We start from the raw sequence: 16,608 nt of genomic DNA, 5'->3' as shown, positions 1-16,608 counted from the left end.
CTCACATCCACCCCACCTGAACCCCAACTGCCTCCACAGTTTCACCCCCCAAGTTTGTCGCACCAAAGCGGAGAAGCTTCATTATCGATCAAACATCACGACATTAACTGAGAACGGGTTATTCATTATAACCGAATACAGGCTGATAAGCTACCACTGATTACTGGATAATCATTAAGAGTAAGATAAAGGTTTTGAAACAGTTAATCACGGCATGTTTCAAGATACTACTCGTACGCCTGCTTGTGGAATCTGAGGAAAACCACGAATTATCGACATATCGGCCGAGTTTCAAATAAATATGGAGTATCATTGTCAAATATTATCAGAACACCTGCCTCTTATGATGAGCTTTTAACCCCTTAAATCAAATGGTAATATAAATAATATTTACGAATTCAGTCCGTACCTCAAAGAAAACCAAACTTCACCATTATAAAAATCAAATGGTTAAAGCTGTTTAAGAAAATGGTAACTGTTTACAGTGATAATTACACGAAACTCACAAACAACAAAAAAGTGTTACTGAGTGTTACATATAGTTATCATTTTACTTTAGGAGCTGACACCTGAAAATACTATACGAACTGGACGATGGTGGTTCGATTCCAGAAAGAGGTTAAATTATTTATCTTCACCACCGCATTCATACAGACTGCGATCTACCCAGTGTATTGGTTAGTGGAGAATTATCTTTGAGGTTAAAGCGGCCGGGGTGACAAGCTTAGCACTCACTTGCGTTTTATTCTCCTTCGGGCGCCACCGATAAGCTTTTTATCTTTTACGAGTTAAAAGTTTTTTACAATTGAGACGTTCATCTCTTTACAAATCTTCCTAAGATATTTTACTACTTTAGTTTGTATTCAACTAATTTATCATCTTCCTTCCCTCGCACGTGATCAGTAAAGTTGCATCTTTCATCCTATAATTCATTTTAATGTCTAAGTTCTTTCTTACGTCTTTGTTTTACTCCATGAATTCATCTCTTATCACTTTATCACTTTCAGTTACTCACACATTCCACAACTATTGAATTCCATTGAATCCGACATTGTTATATAACATTTTATTATTTGTTTTTTTTTTTAAATATCTGGTAAACTCTCATCGTATGAAAACTATAATATATTTTATATTTAACATTGTGGAAAAAGAAATCGGTAAACAAATAGGTCTACACTTAAAATTATTCACTGTCTGGACTTTATCATGTCCTTGTTTAAAAGAAGAAACCACTATATATATATATATATATATATATATATATATATATATATAAAAAGCGATGCGCCTTGTTGTTCAGTTGTTCGCTCCCTCCATTGGGGACATTTGCGGGAAAGAATTCAATTATTTTCGATGAACAATGCATTTTGTCGTGTGTCCTCCCTAACATAGCACTCAGAAACATGGAATTATCATCTTGTTTCTGTTGAAATGATGGCGATGAAAAAAATATTTCACAGTTAGGGGCATTCTTTGAACTTCGTTCTATACACTGTGTTTGGAAAGTTCATAATATTTGCAACGAGACTCATATGTACATGGTTTCAATGTTAAGGTCGCTCCCACATGACAGATGATATGTTTTAACCCGTTCTTTACATACTGCCATGAAGACGTATGGGGGGAGTAAGGGTAAAACTCCATACTTTTATTAGACTCGGAACTAGATGGAGGTTAGTGGTTAGCTTTACTCTGTGGCCGATTTACTTCTCAAGAAAACAGCACTGCCACTGGATAGGATGGATTAAACGTGAGAGAACTATATTCACAAAACAAAGCATTATGTCAACACATGTTTTCGTGTATATACAGCTAGGAAAATTAATTACGTATTCATCAAAACTGTAAAAATTAAATTTATACTTTACTGGACACGCCATAGTAGTGTTTCTCGTTTAAAAGTTGGCTTAGTTTCTAATTAAAAGCTGGAAACACCAAACACTGTAACTGCACATTCTAGTGAGTTTAATTAAATATTATTTACTCGTGTGTTTATTTATCTAAGGTTGTAAGAATTTCATTCTTCTACGCATCGCAGCTTCTCCAAGTGAACAAAGCGGCAAAGTTGGCAAAGTTGCAAAGAGTCTAAGAAATTCAGAGCGCTCTGTGGTAGCACAGTCTCTGCTTTTAATCACTTCACGTCCTTACAATAATTATTATCACAAAAGCTTTGCTTTACAAATAGACAAATAAGCACAAGAAAGTTGTTAGTGTTGCCTAGCAACTAAAGCGTCACGCTTCGAGGAACGAGGGGGGTCACGTTCATTGTTGTGTGAGAGGGAAACGCTTTCTTTCGGAATAATTACTGCATGCATTCGGTTTTCGAAAATCTAAGCTGAACGCGAACTTCAGCGTCAGAAGAGTTTCAGTACAGAAACTCTGAAAGAAATAAGAGCCACATAAAAACAAAAGCGGGGTTTAGAGGATTCAGATAAGAAAACAGGTGTCCCAACTTACGACAGTGTGGAAGGAAAATATACCATATATCAAATTGTAAATATAACAAAATGGATGTGCAGGCCTAAAATATGCCTCGATTTGACATCTTATAATACGTGTAGGGACTCACGTGATTGAGTTACTTAAGTTCATTCACTTTAACCCTCTCGATTCAAGGAACAAAATTTCCCTTTCAAGAACTTTTCGGCTCCGATGCTTAAATCGTTAAAAAAACACGTCTTTCTATTCGTAATACGCTTTATTTATGGCGTGTCATTAATTGAAGTTACGTTCAAATCGCCATGGATACGCCAATGATCTACTTAAAAAGCTTTGTAGCTTATGGCTTATGTGTCATAACCGAAGCATTTTACTACTGTATTTGCTTCAAGTCGTGTCGCGTGTTAAATATGACTGCAGTCAACAGGTGGACTGCAATTAATGTCAGCAATCAATCCAGATTAGATTTATCTGGAACGTTACATAATGGTATACAACAGGTAAAATTTATATTGCCATATCACAGAATACCTTACTGAAGTGTCATGCGTGGTTTTAATCAACATGATAAGTGTAATTAGAATAAATTTTATTTATTTTTAATGTATTTGCACGGCAGGTATTTTAAACATCGTATATTACATGGCAGTTTATTTATTTCCTGACAAGTTCAGTAATTAAAATGTCCCGGATTCGTTCCCAAAAACCTCGGATCTCACATCTACGTGTGTAACCAATAATAACGAGAACAGCTATGGTCTGACAATAACAATAACAAAGCCCGAGAACGAGATCCCGAAGTTTCGTAGTGGGAGGTGTCGTTTACACTGTGTTAAACACGTATGTACGAAGGCAAATATTTTTTTTCTCTCTCTTGACACCTCACAACATGGTGGACGGGTTTTAATTACTACAAGCAGCGACTTGTTGCCCAGGAATGCAAACAAATAGGAGCTGCAAAAGTACAGTGAGTTTCGAAAAGGCCGTGTTTCCTGATACAGCCATAATAAACCACAATGTCATGAGGCCAAATAATACACCCGTTTACGTAAGCATTTACATATGGATGGAATGTGAATTACCTTATAACTTTTATAACCAAGCTCTAGAAGGCATGTACACAGGACTGAATCGTACGTCACAAAGTAACTGAAGACTCACTTTCAGCAGGGATAAAGAACCTGTTGGTACAGAGGGCCTAAGTAACTTTACCATGAGATTGTCAAGCTATTCTGAGCATGGTAATGAACCTTTAAGTTCCACAAGAAGATACTTATTTCGAACTACCATAGTCTCATGTTGGGACTAAATTCAATAATTAGTTACATAAATTGTCTACTTATTTTTAAAAAAAATCCAATCATTACCGATTGACTATTATTCTTCGTTTAACGACACTATTTCAACAGCAAAGAACGAACGCCCTCAAAACATAAAGTTTCACAACCGAGTGATATTTCAGGTTCTTATGGCGACGAATAAGAAGATAACTATTTACTGGGATATTGCGATGTATGATCAGGTAGAAGTTAACCGACGTTTCCGAACTGCTTACTGATTCCATGATCAGGGCAATAAAGGCAGTGAGCACCTCTGAAACGTCGGTAAACTTCTACCATACCACATGGAGCAACATCCCAGAAGACAGTCAGATTAACAAACCCGAGTTCTGAACCGTTAACTTGACGAACACAAGTAAAAAGGAGCCGAAAATTCATCATCCTGCTGGGTCACTTTACATTGGCCTACATAAGATTCAGAGACGTGAGAACACGGCTTCCTGGCTTAGAGCTTCGGTTATGCTCCGAGTCTCAGAACGTCCCTAGTGGCTCTCATAAGTTGAATCACCCTGTTCTGAGATAGTTGCAATTACACTCTGTTTTTATTACAGTGGCACATGACTTTAGTGCAGGCGTGGTCGGCAAGTTCTCAGAGCAGAGGCAATAAACCTTTGTAACTTTTACACAGAAGAGACAATTACAAACCGCGTCGCGCTTACAGACTACCGGAGTCAAAATTACTATAATCATCATTGTCATGTTATTGTTTCCTTCACTTTCATCATCATTAGCATATATGTGAACTACGTTAATGCTAAATCCCGCCAACTGGACAGTATTCTGACCCACATTTACGCGTTTCTCCCGCCCAAATTGCGTCTCCTATACATCTATCTTAATATTAACCACATATCTCCTTAGTCTTATCTAGAAAAATACTATATGTATTTCTTATTTCTCCCACCCAAATTGTATTCCCACGTCGTCTGTTTCATAATCCCAGCCGTGAAATTGCAGCTCATACTGGGCAAGAAAAGATAACACTCGAAGTTTATTAACAAACATAGCAGACGTAATTATGTAATGTAGAAAGGGAAAGTGTTTGCCTGTTTCCTGTTGGGTAGGATAGCACTGATTTAAAATGAACGAATGGAGTATAGTGCTGAGTCAGTGCTTACTTATGGATGGATCGGCTATAACATGCCAATTATACGTACACCACGTTTCTCTCTTTTTTTTTACCTCAAGGAAGCAGAATTATTTTATGATGAGTCATCGCTGGAGAAGTGATTGCTTCTCGTTAATTACAGTTAACGACGCAGTCATTAAACAGCCCGCTTAGTAGCCGACGATTAAACACTTGTCCATTCGTGTTTATTTATACAAAAGCAAAGCTCGAGACTTTTATTCAGAACGTAATTGGCTCGAATCTCGACAGAGTAGTACAATATTCTATGAGGACTTTCTGACGATTTTCGTGTTTGTTCTAAGTTGCTGTTTGAAAATCAGGGGATAGTGTCTTCAGTTTATTATAATCACCCCCCCCCCCCCAAAAAAAAAATCTTTACCCACTCACCACTTATGATAATCTTCTCGTAACACTCTAAGCAATGTAACCAATGAAGTTAAGTAGCACCAGACTCAATAACCTCCCAGCACCAGATCGCTACGGCCACATCAGTCATCTTTGGTAAGAAGGTCTTTTATACTTGGCCAATATTCTTGTACGTTTAATTTTCAAAACTTGCATTGTACTTCTGTTGCGCATGAGCAAATTTAGCCAACTGTCTCCTATGCTTTCCCCTGCAATTTGTCACAAGTATTCCGAAGCCAGATTTAAAATGGAACAATATCTTTTTCATTATCCCAGAAAGTCTTGGAATAATAACGATAGTAATTTTACTTGCCTCAAGCTCTGGTATATTAAAAACAGTTCTAGAGTTTATGTCTCTAGCTATAACTGTAAGTGTGCTAAAGCGAGCGGGAGGGAAACAACTTAAACAGTTTATATTGAAGCTCCTTTCTTGAACTCGAGAAAAGTTTTAATACAATTGAAGCACTTAGTGTCCTGGTTCCTCCAGAGTTCATAGTTGTTTTTCATAGGCAAAGCGGAACGTTTCTAGAAGAAGGAATGCTAAGAAATCTTCATATCTGATCCCATATCTCTTCTGACTTATCATAAAATGCATTTATATTAAATTGTAATGTTGTCTCTTGCTTTAAGGAGAAATTAAATTAAACGTTCCTGAAGAAGTTCAAGAACATATTTTGACGTAAGAAGGAAGGAGTGAGTTGGCAATATAGGATATTAAATGGCTATAACTTTGCGACGGGCAGATCACTTGTCCTACCAATGTCTAAATAGATCAAGAAACCTTCCATGCATGAGGGGGCTAAGGCCCATCAAGGTCTGTAGGGACACAGAAAAAATGGCAATATATTTGCGATCTGTCCAGGTAATCTAGTGACATTAATTTTTAATAGATACATAATAGTCCCATTTCAACTGATTTTCATCAAAGTACTTTAAATCCCGGTTCAAGAAATTCCAATGTTTACACTGTGCGGAGTTTCACACCTGCTTCTAATTACTGTCTTTAAATTAATGAGAAATGAATTTCAACATATCTAATTCTCGCTTAACAAACGAGAGGTTCTTCCTTGCAAGTCGTCAGTTGATTACCAGCTTAAGACCTCATTTCCCTGGTACGTTTAGACGAAAATAAACCAGGAAGTGATTTACATGTCTGCGGTACAGAAATGGAGCCCCAGTTGCAAAGCAATACGCTATTGCAATGTTGTTTGTTTGGCCTCCAGGCGACACCAACAGCTTTCCACCGCATCGCGATTAAATCTCATATTAGCCTGGTGATATGTGAACCTCCCAGGAGCGGTATATTAGCGATCATGAATCTGTATTATTTACATTTACCCTATCTTAAGGCTCCATTGCTCTAGGAACGCAGACAATTTGTATCGGTTAAGACGCAATTCTGGGCTGAGTTCTGCTAATTCAGGTGTAGCGTTTGGCTAGAGACTTCCTGCGTTCTATGAGAAACCTGGTTATTAATATATAATGAGGGGAATGCAAATCAGTTTGGACTCTCTGCATTTTCATGCCGGTTGTGGTCTTCTGGGTTGTGACACTGTGTACTACTGTAGGTAGTTACAACGATCAAGGGTTAGATCTCCCAAGTGGTATCTTTCCTTCATATTTCCGACAGAATTTTAAATATGCATTTTCAGATTTCTCCATTTGTGCTATGTGTCCGACCCATCTGACCCTCCTTAAATTTATCACCCAATAATACATACAAGCTAAATGGTATGAATACTGAGCTGTTCCTTGAGCAATTTATTTTGATTTACCACTTGGTGCATTTCTGTCCTGAATCTTGTGAACTTGTCTGTCGCTAAATACGTGCCTGTCCGTTTCCCTGTGAACTGGAGCGGGGATCATTCTGCATGACAGAGTCGAAGCTTTGAAGACTACATTTATTGAAGGTTTATTAAGGCGGTAATTGACACAGACTGTTCATTAGTAACGGAGCAGATTATTAGTCTTTATTTAACAGCTCTTCGTACACTCTGACGAATGTAAAAGCGCCGGATTCAGATGCAGCTTACGGACAAGAGTTCTGAAAACAGGTGTTCAGATCTGATGAACACGAGCGTAACACATAGTTATAAACTTGTTTCATATTTTTTGAATTAATATTTTTCACGCTTAATTTATATTTAAAATAAATTAAAACACATGCAAATAAATTAAAATAGGCCTAATAAGACAACAACGGGAAATGAGGCCGATACGTTATATGTCGCCTGCACACGCATTTATACAAAATTTCACTCACCTATTCGAAATGACTGTGTGATAAACGACACGTTGATCATACATTTTGAAACGGTATTTTGTGACGCATTTGTCACTGTTACAGAATCCTAAATAAATCAAGCTCCAGGATTCGAAGCCAAGACTCGCATCAATCAGGTAAATGACCATGGCCTTATTTATGTCTACAGGAGGCTCAGTTTATTCTGTCTTCTCCTAAATAATTCAGAAGAAGAGATAAACAAGCAAACTAGTTTTGTACTCAGCGAGTGATTGCTGACTCTGCTTTTAAATAAAGCAGCAGTGGCGAGGTTACTGTCAGCAAATCAGTTTTGTAACATTGCTGTAGATTCAGTAAAATTTCTCTACAGATTGCTGTTTATTCGAATGTATATTAATTTGAACTTCAGTAAAACATATATGTACCGAAAATTACTTTGAATCTATTAAAAGCTTAAATATTGAGATCGTAAAACGTACTTCAGGGTTTTTAGTTAAAACACGTTTAAATAACAATAACACATCCTATCAAAGCTATTTTAATTATAAACAATCTGTATTATTAATACAATATTACTGGATGTGGACAACATCCCTTGTCACTTAAATTCACAACCGGTGATAAATTTCACGAAAATAAAAATCAATACAATATATCTTAAAGTACATTTAAAACAATTTAATTACAGTTATTAAGTGCTTACGATTCATGATCATTCATACAGCACGTAACGTAAACGCTACTTTGAATTTGTAATTCAAACAGATTCTTTACGTAATCAGAAAAATACTACAGACTCATCGATACCGTATTATCTCAGAGGAGATATTCAATTAAAATAGAGAGAGCGGGTAACATACGTGGGGAGGGGGAGGGTTGTAAGTCGTGACTTACTTTATTACAGTGTCTTAGTTTATGCCATGTCAAGAAAAACTCCACGCACACACAGATTTAAACTTGCAACTACCAATAAAAATTGTACTAATGAAATTCAGCTTGGTGTCAAGATCGCCGATGTTGCGAAAAGTATGATAGAGAAAGTTTATTAATTTATTCTCATATATTTTCGAGGAAGAAAGTAATTTAGCGAGGTTATAAACTATATAAAAATTTCTAAAAAGGATTTTAATTTAATCGTGTCATGTCAGAGTTTGTTGGAATTAAGCTAGCCTCCTCCTTTTAAGGAATTTAAAACGCGTCACGGATTCAACAACCATTTTAAATAACTCACCTGAAATTTACACAGAAAACTGCACCGATTTTGAATACAGCTTGTCCGTACTGCTTTTATCTCACTGCTTTTGACAGCTACTCAGCCGACCAGAACAAATCCGTTCTTTTGCAGAAACAGAACCAGAACTGAGGCCCGGCGACCGGCTATCATGGTTTTCCTCAGTCCCCACAGACAACTGACGGGATAGTACCGTGAATTAGGCCGCGACTGCTTCCTTCCACATCCTTTCCAATTCATTATCATCCTCTTACAGTCTGCGTTTACAGAAGACCGAAGTTGTGGCACCTGGTCTGTGGGTTCCTCTCGCTATAGTTATGCATTTCCTGAGTGCTAAATGAGAACGAGGGAGGAGTTGCTCCATTGTGACTCAGAAATGAATGAGAGGGTGTAGAAAACGCGTTTGCTTGGGGGCGCTTGAAGGATGGGCTATGTGGGATTGTTTATTCGCGGTTGTGATGCCTGAGAAAGGAAGAAATAGGGGAAGGAGACGGATGAGTGTGGTCATGGAGAAGGGAGCCCACCATTGTCTCACCGGCACTTTGTTATCGCCGCTGACGGCCTGCTTACTGATATACTTTGTACATTACTGTTGTTAAGAACGAGCCTGAGGATCGGGGTTTGAGTCACGTTGGTTACGTAGGGGAGTAAACTGTTCAATGCCTTTAATTCTGGAGCTAACTTCTCTTACGTATTTGCTCCAGATGGAAATGCGTTTAGGTTGTACTAACTAATTATTGGGGCAAATAAAACTTTGAATTTTATTGCTTTATATATGTGACTGTAACATTTTTAATTCAAAGTTTCATGATGCCTTCTTTTGTTTTGTGTTTTTCCATAGCGACATGGATGTATTCACTGGTGGGGTAAAATCACAGTACTTATTGTAAAAATGGCTGAAATATTTTATCTTCAACTGTTCAATCAGGTAGAAGCTACGCATAGTTGTCTACGTAAGACGCCTTTTTAAAGGCGTGTAATTTTTTTAGTTGTATATAATTTAATATGTCCAGATTTCGAGAGAAATTTGGGGTAAAAAATATTTGTAAGAAGTTATGTAAGGAACAATCTATAGATTTTTGGTTAAATCATGTTCTGCATTATACGTTGCATGAAACATTAGCCGAACTAGTGGTATAACAGACAAGACAGGAAGGAAAATAAAATAAAATAAAAATAAATTAAAATTGAGTAAAAAGTGTGCGGAAAGGAACATTTGCGGTCCATATTAATGCGAAATATACCTAACAACATTTACCTGGAGTAACTAATAGAAACCGTGAAATAACTGTATCAGGTATAGAATTGAAAAGGGGCCATCTCTCTTTCCATTGCCTGACCTACAAGCCTTTCGCGATTCTGGTTGTCTCGGAGCAACGCCCTAATCATACAAGTGTTCCGACTAACATTAGAACATCGAAATGCCGGGCGTGACGCAACATGTCAATGGGGGCGAGATATAGACGGGTCCACAATGCAGTGGCTTGCTGATTTATTCAACTCTCGATAAAGATTTCAGCTGACGTGCTTGAAAGCTCTCTACACGACTCTAATTAGACTTCACTGCCGACCGTGACAGAGTTCGTACCTGTGGCAGGGAGGAGGGCGAAACGCGCCAGTACATCAGCGTATGAGCATGTTTGTTTGGCCCAACGATGTTTCATTCCTTGCCTCACTTAAATAAGATCTGTATCTAACAAAGACACTTCTAAACTGAGGGATTTTGGGGTCAATTTACGATACTGTTCAAACAGAAATAAAACACAAAAATTAAACAAAGCAAAACTAAGTGTAAGATATTACTTGATATGCCGACACCGACTCCTCTGTCACACTTATGATTTTTTTTGTACTTTACAACGTATATATTAATAAAATATTATAAATTAACTACATAGAGCAGAGTCCTTTACGGGAACTCAAACAAGAAATCCCCTGATTTCCTTTAAAACCAAATGATTAGTATCGTGTTCACGAAAGCCCGCCACAGGTCCCAATTCTTAGCCAGATGAATCCAGTTAAGATCCATTCACTACCGTAACCAAAAACGTATGCCTAGATATTTGAAAGAGTCTATTTCTCCATATTTTCCGATTATAATTCTGTATGTATTTCTCATCTCTCATTCACGCTACGTCCATCGTCTGGAGCCAGTCTGAATTCTTCGTGGACCCAAAGGGACCCTCGCTCTAAGACCATGCTGGGATATTATATTCAAATAGAATTTTCATTATATTTTCGCATCGTATTCAACACAGGAAAGCTAACTGGCTGGGACATGTTATGAGAAGGAATGGATTAATGAGTGATATCATCGAAGGCCAGGTTGAAGGAAAGAGAGGACTAGGAAGAAGATTGATACAGCTAACCGACGACCTTAAACAAGGAAAGAATATGACGTTCCAGGAATTAAAGCGAGAAGCCGAGAATAGGGACAACTGGAGAGCTCTTTTTGGGCAGAGCAATGGACCTGTCGTAAGACAGAACATTTAATAATAAATAATAATAATATTCAACACACCGCAGTTCAAAACCGTTGTTAAACAACCCAGGAACCGAAAAATCACACACAGCGCAAAGGATTGAAGTATTATCCTACTTATAACGAAAGAACACCCCTGTCCCCGTCCAAGGGTGCCCCCTCCCCCCCTCATACGCGGGTGCACTGCGTTACAAGTGCAAGGCAGGAACTTGATCTCGAGGGTTCGCTTTGTTAGACCTCACGTCCCATCTTTCAACCCAGACACTCGAAGCCGTTCTAGAGGGCATCTTCATTGTTATTATTAATGTGAGAGCGCTTTGGACGGAGTGGGAACTGCTCAAGAAGCCCGAACACTTCATATTACAACCTTTGTTGTTTAAAATTCTTGCAAAATGCTGCAAGATTCTATCGGTAGCAGCCAACATGTTTTTCTTCATAGAACTGATGTCAGGATATCTAATACCTAAATGAATATTAAGGTTTAAGTAAAATAACCAAGCGCTTTTCCACAACCCACGAAAAATTTTCTTCTCCTATACTATTTTGTTTTCTCTCCTGGCGTTTACTTTAGACACTGAACGAAAACAAATGATCCGCCATGCACTTGGGACGAAACTTGGCTCATTAGTTAGTAACACGGGGATCTTCAAGCCAATAGGCTATCAATGCAGGAAGAACTACTTTTACTGTGAGTCCTTATTCTATTCTCACGATTTTTAATAGTATCTGGCACTTTTAGAAGCCAGGGCGTGATACTATGGTAGACAGATATATCAGAGTTTTATCTATTATAATTCACACAAATATATTAATTCATCTCTGACTCATATATGCATACATATACACACACCACACGTAGGCTAAATATATATTACATTTTTATCGTCTCTAAACGGAATGTAGAACTTTTAACTTGCACCCTTTTATTAAAATTAAAATTAAATTTAACATCTACCAGACTACACAGAGCAACAACCCAGAAGACAGAAATCTTCATACTCATCGCTGTGAAAACCTCAAATCTTACGTATCAAAGAATATTTTAAACATAAGTTGTAGAGCGTAAACATGTTATGACTTCAACATGGAGTCTGTTTCTATACGAGTAACTTTTTAAGGCTTGCGTAAAATAGTGATTATATTGAACTGAAGCGAAGTGCAGTTAATTTTCCGAAGAATGTTAAATGTAGACCTTTGATATGAAGTTTAACACGAAATTCTTTTACCAATTTCGGTTATGATTCATGAGGCTAGACGGTCGTAAACGTGCTATTAATTTTATTCGCTTTGTGTGAAGAACGAATAGGAGGGGAGAATGAAGTGGCTATAGCCCAGGGACTTAATACCCGCGTCAATGAGGTATTTAATTTTTTTGTGGCTCTGCCTAATGAAGCAGAAAGATGAACAGATAAACAGTTATCCCAAAGAGTTGAAATCGTACAGTGACATCTGTGACAAAAGAGGGAGGATTGAACAGGAGAAAAAGGAAGAATTCAGTCCAACTTCCGGACGACATGGAGCATGGAGTATCTTACATTTTGCATGCGGAGGATACGAAGCTGTGGCACTGGATCCATAATAAAATAGTATAACGTAATGTACGAGTCGACCAGATGAGACGTTTTTATGCCAATCCTCCCACCGTTGGTCCACACTCCCTCCAGGGGTGTACACATCTGGATGCTGAATACGTGGTGTGGCTCCTAATAGAAGCACAGCATGTTGTATGGGCTCATGTGAGAGGCATATATTACACTGCAGAATCTACACAAGGAATGAAAGATTAAAAGCCAAATCATTCTGATAAGAAATAAAGAGGGATTTTTCTCTTGCAAAATATTTTTTTCATTAGGTAGTTTTAAAACCATTTGAACGTCATTCACGAGAAACGCAGTAAATTGTAGAATTACTTTCTTAAATTGCAACCCATCAGTGATAAAGTGATCCGTTTTTTAATGACTCATTCAATAACTTGTAACGAATCAGTTTATACTATCTAATTTCCATGTTGAAAACCCAATCCCTATTCTGAGCTCCAAGTCCGAGATCTTGTGTAAAATTCTGCAAAAGTCTTCTTTTCTTTACAGTGAGGAATTATCAGTCTCCAACATTAGTGCTCAAGCTGGATCACCACCCCTTGTCGGCTGTCTACTGTTCATTAAATAGTATATATGATGCTAACCCACGTATTGTGGTTCCGGAAATAAAATTCCTGTCGCCTACTTATTGCACCTGCTAAGCTGTTCTGTCTCTCAAGTTTTATTTTCTAAGTTTAAAGAATTGTTTTACAAGTTCTGATTTGGAATAAATCAGTCACACAGTCCCCCTCCACGCTAAAACACGATTAATGTAAGTTAACCAAGTGTTGGTGGCGGACAACTTGCTTACGTAAGGTAACATCATGGACGCTTCGGAATCAACATTACACGTGGCGGTATGAACCATGTCGGCCGAATTCTTACTCTGTTGGTTCTCGGAGCCATTTCCCGCCTCGTGTTTACATCTGTTTATAGGAACATAAAAAGACCAAAATGACACTCCAAATAAGTAATAATGTGTCCTACGTTTTACAGCAATGTTACTCCGGACATTCAAGACGATGTACCTTCAGACAGAACTCGAATAGAGAGCACGCGGTCGTGCCTAACTGTAACGTATCGCCTGTTATGGAAATGCAACAACAATCGACCATGAATCTAGATAAAGGCAACGGATTGTTTCATTTTATTATTTCATTGTTTTTAAAATACGTGTTTCTATAGTGAAGGAAGCATGTAGTATTAACCTTGTGAATGTTATATGGACAAAATTCGAGAATGTAATCTCCTGAATTAACCACTTAGAGCCATCTTATGCAAAAATATACTTGGCTCATTATTTAAATTTAAATTCGAATTGAATATTTGAATCTTAATTGTTCAGAAATAAAAAGTAACGGTTTTTTTTACTCTGTACACTAACGACCACTTAACGTGTAATAAGTGACGGACATGTCAAATACGAAGAATGGATCTGATTGACGTAGACACCAAAATTTTCACATAATAGTGTCTGCCACCTAGATCAAACAAAAAACACAACAATATAAATACGTAGCAGGATTTGAGGTTTTCACGGCGGTCAGTCCGAAGATAGTTGTCTTCTGGGTTGTAGCCTCCATCATCAGGACGATCATCGCCCTGATGACGCAGGCAGCAAGGACCTCTAAAACACTGGTAAACTTATACCAGACTGCATGGCGTTACAACCCAGAAGGCAGCCATTCGTATATAAATACAAGCACCTAACTATTGCTAATTTGCATTTCTTGCACCTATATAATCTGATTCGCGGATTAAACATAAACACTAGATTAAATGAAATCCAATATGTATTTCGGAGATAAAACATGCTGATAGACACAGACACAAGATGGCCTCCGTATTATACCCTCATTTTACGCGACTCCAGCAAAAAATTGCATAAAATGTAATGCAGTTCATATTCCACTGTTCAGTTGTAACAAGCAGAATTACTGAGGCTAAGAAAATGTCACTCGGATTCCAGCTTAATCCAAATCCATCCTGTAACACGCGCTTGTTCAGCACTGAAGAACCCGCCATATTTCTGACAACCAACCAAGCCGGAACAGAGTTTGTGCAGGGAGAAAACTGAATAAATAGAGAACATTCCCACGTTTTAATTCCCCCGGAGGCTTGCCTAATCCCCATGGTTCTTCCCAACCGGAAGGAAAGATCATGCAATTGTTTAGTGACGCCCTGGTTCACATTAGAAACGAAATAGCAATATGGCAGTGTCTTACGTTGTTCAATGTTGTGCTATAAAAGTGATCTATGTTTCCTGTACAATGCGCAATAGACCTGGCAGTTTGATGTGCACATGTTTTGCATAAAATGTTTGAAGAGAGTACATCATGCAGACGAGCCAGTGCATCAGCATCATCTCGTGAATTATTCGCTCGAGTTCGATTAAATTTGGCATCGAAGGTCTACATTAAACATTATCCACCGAATTTAAGTTCGGTGATTCCTGTTCAATTAGGCTATGTATTCCTGGTACGAAGTGAACTTTATCGAATTTATATAAAAAAGATCCTATGTTGCAAAATCAGCAAATCGCCTAACAGACAGACCTATCAAAGTCAAAAATGTAAGAACAATAATATTTCCTGACTCCGCGACTCCACTATAAATCTAACGAACATTTATTTAATTGAATAAAATTTTTCTTGGATATTATCCATCGTCTATTAAATATAAAACGTAAAACGACGTTTCGGAGATGGGACTCTATCTCCGTCTTCAGGTTCCTACTCAGTTGGGCCCACTAGATAGAGCTAATCCCATCTCCGAAACGTCGTTTTACGTTTTATATTCACTAGACGATGGATAATATCCAAGAAAAATTTTATTCAACTGACTCTTCACCATCGTCAAGAAGTTTTAGATTTGATAAACATTTATTTACTTCTTTATTTGTTTATTTATTTAACGAAACTGTCAGTAGATCGCGCGCAACGTCAAATGATTGATGATTAGTAAACTGTAAAGGACATGGAAGGAATCGGCCATGCAAATGAACTATCTGCAGAGACTGAGAAAAACTACGAAAAACCTCAGCCGGCCTGCAACGCAGTACACACAACCTAACAACAAATCTGGGAAACGTGTGGTTGGGTGAGATTTCAGGTTTCACGGCGGCGAATATAAAGATGATTGGAATATCATCATTCAAGAGACAAAATGACGCAATATCCCAGAAGGCTTTTAATTCTATAAGGGTACTCCATTGGAGTAGTCACAGCATACAGAGACAGCAGTTTGTGGAAAACAGGCGTCATGAGTTCTTCAAAAGAACTTGTTCTCGTCTCAGGATAGAGCATTTATGGGAACGGTCTTTGACAGTTCTAATTACTAAGCTGTCAGAAGCGATCAGCTCGTGTCGCCTGAGATGTAGGCAAACAGATGGACATAATGACCCTGTGTTCTGACGAATACTGAGTGTAAAAGTAAAATCTGACATAAGTCACCGCCCGAACTGTTTATTTGCGTGACGTGTGTGGGTGTGGTTGTTGCGTGTTTATGGTCGATAGATGGCAGCTTTACACGAGGTTCCTTCCACCAAGTAAAGAAGATCGCTTTCAGAAGCTTTTAGAGCAACCCTTAAAAGAACATCTGACTGTTGCATAGTCTGGCGATACCGAAAACTTCGCTGCAATTCAGCAAACGACCTGCATCCTAGCTGATGCCTTCACCTTCACTCATAATTTCAGAAGCGGAGAGAATCGATGAGCTTAAACTACAGTGATAAAAGATTTACTAGTTCATTTTAGAAAAG

General features: G+C 38.0%; 1 long non-coding RNA gene across 1 annotated transcript in view; it reads left to right on the top strand.

The window, feature by feature from the left end:
* Positions 1–13,493, top strand: part of LOC110832027 (uncharacterized) — a 36,122-nt gene extending 22,629 nt beyond the window's left edge. The window contains exon 3 of the long non-coding RNA XR_015537019.1: positions 13,359–13,493. This is a non-coding gene — a long non-coding RNA (uncharacterized LOC110832027). The remainder of the gene's footprint in view (positions 1–13,358) is intronic.
* Positions 13,494–16,608: the final 3,115 nt, after the last annotated feature.

The sequence above is a fragment of the Zootermopsis nevadensis genome, unplaced genomic scaffold (genome assembly GCF_977971745.1).
Source record: "Zootermopsis nevadensis isolate Lab colony 2312 unplaced genomic scaffold, Znev_1.0 Znev_ptg000024l, whole genome shotgun sequence".
Lineage (NCBI taxonomy): Eukaryota > Metazoa > Arthropoda > Insecta > Blattodea > Termopsidae > Zootermopsis > Zootermopsis nevadensis.
This window is presented reverse-complemented; position numbering and strand designations above follow the sequence as displayed.